The 7,310-nt window shown below is 35.0% G+C and overlaps 1 protein-coding gene across 1 annotated transcript in view; it reads left to right on the forward strand.

The window, feature by feature from the left end:
* The window catches only part of LOC141426800 (alpha-tocopherol transfer protein-like), a 321,849-nt gene that overhangs the window by 178,964 nt on the left and 135,575 nt on the right, over window positions 1-7,310 (forward strand). The gene's annotated exons all lie outside the window — the stretch shown is intronic.

The following is a 7,310-nucleotide window of genomic DNA, read 5'->3' on the forward strand; positions in this document are numbered from 1 at the left end:
GGCGATGTAGCTAGCGTCGCCGCCCGCCCTCCGCACGCTTTTTGTGCATACAAAAATATCAAAGGAATCCGGAGCCTAATTTTCGCTGTCACTGCTTTAATACCGACACAATGAGAACGTTGATCCCTGGGACGCCTGCATCCAGCGATGGCTGACCACATTCCTCGAGGCTGACTGATGAGCGGCTGCAAGCAGAATCCGAAGACTGTCAGAGTGGACTGAACGACCTTGATTTGTAACGCATTGCGCGTTGAAAACAGATAAATAATATTATTGACAGCTAGTAGATCATCGTGTAAGTTTAGGTTCAATTGCAAAGAAGAATGAGGAGCAATTACAATAAATCGGACTAAAAAAGAAACCAGTTCAAGGATTCTACACAGTTGCAATCAACATGAGATTTCCCTTGATATTTATTGTTATTGGTCGATACGTGTTTCAATATCACCAGCGAGAAGTCTCTGATGCTTTTGATGAGAGGATGAGGGTATGTTTTACATGATTAATTCATCTTCAGGAGTAAATATTACATTTTAAAGGTGATCTGACTCGTCTGTATTTATTATTTAACAATTGCCTAGTCGAGGTAATTGTCAACTTCACTTTGCATTTCCAAATTCATACTAAGTTTATAACTAAAGTTAATCGGTGTGCGTGTGGTGTCGGTTTTTCTAACTTTAATGCTTCTGGTAATAATATTTTTTTCGCGCAGTTTAGTGTTACCCTATTGCCGGGATTTTCTTTATGAGTAGTTTACAGCGCCTAAACAATTCCCCAATAACAGATTATTATTAAATCTTTATTGACAATAAAGCAAACTTAATGTGTATTATTCACGACGACATACGACCTAGTTATTGAGGCCAAGAACGATGCTACTTCTTTTACTACCTTTGTATCGATTGATAGCACCGCTGGCTATTATTGCTGTGCGCCGCCAGTTTATTTGTGACCGACGGAATGTCAATGACATTGTCATTTTAACGGTACTAAAAACTCCATCAAATCACTGAAACAAGGATTTTTGTCGCGATAGCACCATTATACTCGATGTCGTTGGCAAACGCAAATAACGCGAATGATTGGTACAACTTGTTCAGATTTTTTTTTTTTTAAATAACTGCTATACAAGAACATACATGTGTATGTAGGTATACCTACTTAAATAAATTTGAGAATCTTTATTTTTGTTTTCATTTTAAAACGCATACTTCTACTACAGTACTTTCATTATAGAATGGCGCGAGTGACACTTGATGCACGTTTCGTTTACTCAAATCACATTTTTTCAAACTTTTATGATAAAAAGTGATTATCAAAATTATAGATAATAGTCAAAGGTGTCAAACATATGTATGATTTGATAATTATAATTAAGTGAATTTCATTTTCAACATAGTACTCGTAAGTCCTAATAAAAATAAACGCCAATCGGCGGAGGTGAGATTTGTTGTGATTCACTTATCTTTTCATTTGATTTTACAAGTAAAGTTGACGTCGTGAGTGAATCCAAACCAATGTGTGTGATCAATTCAAACAAGAGTCAAAACATTGAGATATGGTTCATATAAACGTTCGTATGCACGTCACTTTCAAATCCATGCAGTGAAAATGCCCAAAAACGATGCAGTGAAAATGGCCGAAAAGAGCATTCACTTAAACTAGTTTCCTAATGTCGTTTGGAACTGAAAACAAAAGATTGGTTTTCCTTTTCTTTCTCATTTGAATCTTCAGGTAAATGAAGAAAACCGAAGAGTTCCGAGCAATATTAACATTCTGGTTGTACAATGCTGCCTACTCGAATAATTTAAAAGTGTCATTTCCGCCGTTCCATCACTTCGAAATTTTTGACGTCATGCTGCCGATTTGATTTTCAAGTGCTTTATTGTTCTTCAAAGCCATTGAGTATGTCGATGATCTCGCTGTAATTTTAAATTTTCACGTGTAGTAAACATTCATCCCATTCATTAGCACTGAGTCTCGTTGTATGAGTCAATGCAGCGCAATTCTCGGCGCGTATGGTCTCAAGGTTTCCAGGAACTGGCGGAAAGCGGCAACGGACGATACGAGTAGCTACAGCTACGATGAAAAATACTCGGCCGCGGCGCCACCATCTACGCGATATAGATACTACAATTATTATTTTCATTTTTAGGGTTCCGTAGTCCTACAAGGAAGCCCACTACGGTTTGCCATATCCGTCTGTCTGTCCGTCCAAAGCTTAGCTTTTTCGAAATAAAAAATATTTAGAGTATCTGTCCCACACGTAAAGCGGTGGTATCTTTGGATACGTTGTTCTGGAAACTTAAAATTTTGTTACGAAGGTAACTTATAGCACAACCAACTAACTAACTAACTTAATAGATAAGTTTAAATCTTAATTTTTATGCCTGTCTGTCTATATCAGTAATAATCTAAAATCACTCCACACTACGTTCATCTTGGCTAGGAGAGGGGCTCTGTTAACACTTGATATTCATAAGTAGATAGCTAAAAATTTATATGGAACCTTTGATGCACGAGCCCGACTCGAACTTGGCCGGTTTTGCGCTGTATACTGTATGTTACTAATTCTCTTGCGTATTGTATTCTCTGTTTACGTAAAACATGATGGTCATTGCCAGAGATTTAAGGGAACAATGTTCAATTCAACTATAACTGGAATCAAGCTAAACACAGAAACGGTTATCGAAATGGTCAATTCATGGTAAACATTCGTCAGAATTAATCAAACGAATAAGTACGAGTATTCATAAAAGTTTTCGCGTTATTACGTACCTAATTTTAATAGCTTTGGGAAACTGCGAAAAATAGAATGAATTATTAAATAGAATAGTTACATGGACTATCCAATTCTATGTACATGTATACAACTCATTAGTAATTTGTTACTGATTTTAGGCGACAATTTTCCTTTTTCTCCTACATGGAGCAAAACCATTTTAGTTATTAGAATTTCGATTAAATTTTTTGGATGAAAACAAGCCAGTTTTGCAGGTGGTAGGACCTTGTGCAAGGTCCGCCCGGGTTGCTACCACCATCTTGCTTGCTAATCCTGCCGTAAAACAGCAGTGCTTGCACTGTTGTGTTTCGGCGTGGACAGCAAGACAGCCGGTGAAATTACACCGGTGGCACTTGAGGTATCCCATCTTAGGCCTCTAGGTTGGCAACGCATCTGCAATCCCCCTGGTGTTGCAGGAGTCTATGAACGGTGGTGATCTCATACCATCAGGAGACCCACTTGCTCGTTTGCCATCCAGTCGAATAAAAAAAAGTTTTATTCACAATTCGATGCTATGACTAAACATTTACTGTCGAGTAACGAATATCAGTTATTATAGGTTTGCCCAACTCTAGCGTCGCGCTTGACCTTACAAGGCTGAAAAATCAGTGTGCAGCAATCACCACACTAGTTAAAAAAATATTTTTTCAAACAAATTTTATGATATTTTGACTTTGTGGCGTGCATCGAGGGTTGGCAGCGTAAGTGCTGCTTGTTACCCTGCAGTGTGGCAGTGACGTACTGCTACAGGCGCAAAGTAGCAACTGCAATTCTCCCAATGTACGCCAAGCCAAAGTTTGATTCTATTGGGTCATTCCTCTATGGTTAAATACGAAGCTAAATAAGCGCAGATACCTGTTCGCTGCAGTGAGTAGGCGTCGGCCCACGCCTGAATCGCATACAAACCGTTAAAGTTTCATGGAGCTTTGTCATGGATAACAAAAATCTAGGGCCCCCCTGGGAGGTTATTTGAGTACTAGCTCAAATTACAGAGCTTTTTCAACTTTGGAATACCTAATATCGTTTAAAAAGGGCACCTTTGAGATGCATCAACGTTCATTGTGTTACACGTAAAGCAATTAAATTAATAAAAGGTTTGAATATTTACTCTTTATGTATTCTGTTTGAAACGGGAGAATTTTATTAATTTAATAATGTTTAGAAGTAAAGTGTATTAGATACCTTTCTTAATAAAACTAACTACTTACGACTCTTTGATCAGACCTCGTATTCAGTTTTACTGGTACTGTTTTAAATCAATGTGCACATGTGCACTGATTAATCCACACAACAATAAGGCTAGGTGCCTATGCTATGAAACTGGGAACTAAGTATAAACTCTAATTGTGCTCACGCACCTACAAAACGATCTGTCTACCTTCTAATTTGAATATTATTGCAAAATAATTGAATTATGTAGTAAAAAAAATTTGACAATATTATATGAACCTTCTTCACACTAAAACGTTTTTGACTTTACTACAAAAAAGTGAAACCAAAATGAAACACATCCTAGACATGCCTTAAATGACAGTTTTCTATGAAATAACATAATCGATTTAAGACGTGAGGTTTCCGGGTCAATATATTTAAATAACATGTGTTAAACACAGGTTCAACATTTATCTAAGTAAATTCAAAACACATTTTATAGCTGTTTTAAAAAGGGTAGCAATGAAAATAATTGAAATTCATGAAATACAACGTAACAAAAAGCGAACGAAAAAAAAAAACAACGAAAAAAGATTATATTATGTTTGAATTGGGGACTAAGTATTTATTCGTTTTAAATGCTAACTGCTATTTTAAACGTTGATACTCAAATAACAGTCACGTACTTGTAGTTTGACAGCAAACAAAGCGTTCGGCACATAGCTTCAGGCTGTCCTCCCACGGCGCATTGGCGTTCGTAGCGCCGAGCCTTCGTAGCCGCTCGTGCGTAGCCCGTAGCACGTTCGTAACCCGTAGGCGGTCTACGATAACTTACGTGACCTTCCACAAAAGCCGTACGCTGAGCTAATATAATCGTATATTTATACTTACGAGTATTATGATCTCTGTTGAAATATTTTTCCCAAGACACGTATCCGTTTAATTAAATTAAACGTTGTTAAGTTTAAGAACGTTGTGAGATTAAAACAAATAATCTTTATTTACGCTACGATTTAAGCGGTTTTATATCTATTAACCGATAAAAACAATGGAGGTGGTTCTTAAATCCCTGTGGTTTTTTTGTGTACGACCACAGTATTCACGCATTACCTATCATATAATTTTTCGGAGTACATACCTACCCCGATTTTAATGATCTATCCTTTGCATAGGAATAAGGAATAAAATAACTTTACAGTCATTAAAAAGAATAGTTATTTGTGCAACAAGAGAGCAAAGTTGTTTTTTGTTGCGAGTGTTGATTTGGAATCCCGAGTAAGCGAAGGATTCTATAACTGAATCACGAGCGTAGCGAGTGATTCTAGGTTAGAATCCTGAGAGCAGCAAGGGATTCAATCAAACACACGAGATGCCAAAAAACTTTGGTCTCGTGTGACATATACAATTTTTCACCTCAGCATCGAGAAAATAATTTAAATGTAACATAAGAATAAAACCACCCGTTTACAAAACATACACAATTTTAAAAATATAATCCGTTAATTAAAACAAATATAATAATCACATTTAAAACCTTTAGGTACTCAAAAATTATACGTAAAGTCGCGATTACATCTTTAAAAAGTCACCAGAAAGTTAAGAATGCCAAACATTGTTTAAAAGCGGTAAGTAGAGAGGTTTAGAATTCGGAACGAAAAAGTGTCCAGTAGGTACAATACAAATCTCATACTCATACCATGCATTGTAATTTGATCTTAGTACTTCTTGTAATATTTACATACTTATTTTTTAATACTGCAAATAGCGTCATCTTGTCATTAAAAAGGTTGAACAATAAACGTATAATTTATTATAAATATTATTAAACCTTTAAATATGATTGTATTCAAATTTCTATCACATAAACATAAATAGATTTGTTTCAAAGTCATTAAATTTGACAAATTTATATTTATTCCAACTGTAGAGGCAGTTTATATGGATTATTTTATGAAAGAAATCAAGAGAAGCGGCTTTCGTGCAACGACGTTGCATACTTTATTAAAGAGTGGGAACATTTATGTTTTGGAAATATTTCGTTGTCATATAATTTATTAGGTATCGATATATTTTTAATACCATAAATGTTTATTTTAGATTGTAATCAAAACATTTGATCCTATCTCGCTTTTTTCGAGTCAAAGTGAAAGTGTCAGATCATGAAGTTCAAATATTTGAATTCAGTGAGTACACCCAACACTATCCTCAACATTAAAGAAAAAAAAAGTTACTTTGTCTCGCGGAGTGAGCAAAGTGCGATTTTGTTCACTGATCTTTCATAGCAAAACCTGCCTGTTTGAAGTGCTGAGGTGAAATAGTTATTTCTGCAACAAGAGCAAAGTTGTTTTTTGGTGCGAGTGTTGAATTTGAATCCCGAGCAAGCGAAGGAATCTGTAATGAATCAATGAATCTCGAATGAATCACTAGCGTAGCGAGTGATTCTAGGTTAGAATCCTGAGAGCAGTGAGGGATTCAAACACAAGAGATGCAAAAAAACTTTGGTCTCGTGTGACACATACAACTTTTCATCTCAGCAGCGAGAACATAGGTTAGAATAAAATGACATATACTTACCCATTCACAAAACCAACAAAATAAAAATATATAAATAATACGATTATTAAGAAACAATAAATAATACATTACATAGAAACCTTTACTCAAAAATGATACGTACAGTCGCCATTACATCTTTAAAAATAACTAAAAAGTTAAGAATGCCAGACAATGATCAAAAGTCTCCGGCAAGTAGAGAGGTTTTGAATTCGAACGAAAAAGTGTCCAGTAGGTACGATGCAAATCTTATACTCATAACATGCATTGTAATTTGAACTTACAACTAGTAAACTACTTACTTGTAAAATATGTCTTATTTTTTTATACCTACCCTACTGCAAAAAGCCTCATCTTTGGTCATTAAGAAGCAATAAAAAGGTTGAACCATAAACGTTTAAATTATTATAAATTTATAAACATTTAAATATAATTTTATTAGGATTTATATTAAATAAACATAAATAGATTTAGTTGCAAATTCATTCAATTTGACAAATATTTTTTCTAATTCTAAGAGGTAGGCAGTATACGGAACGCTACAAAAAACAAGAGCAGCGGCTTTCGTGCAACGAGGTTGCATACTTTATTAAAAGAGTCGGAAAATTTTGACATTTTGGAAATATTTCTTTTTCATGTATTTATTATAGATATATTTTTAATACTTACTATAAATTTAATTTAACATTGTTATCAACACATTTAATCCTATTTCTCGCTTTTTTCGTGTTGAAGTGAAAGTGCCAGACAAAGTGAAGTTCAAATATTTATAATTCAGTGAGTAAACCAGCACTGTCTAGAATTAAAAATAATAATTAAAAAG

This window comes from Choristoneura fumiferana, chromosome 3 (assembly GCF_025370935.1).
Source record: "Choristoneura fumiferana chromosome 3, NRCan_CFum_1, whole genome shotgun sequence".
Classification (NCBI taxonomy): domain Eukaryota; kingdom Metazoa; phylum Arthropoda; class Insecta; order Lepidoptera; family Tortricidae; genus Choristoneura; species Choristoneura fumiferana.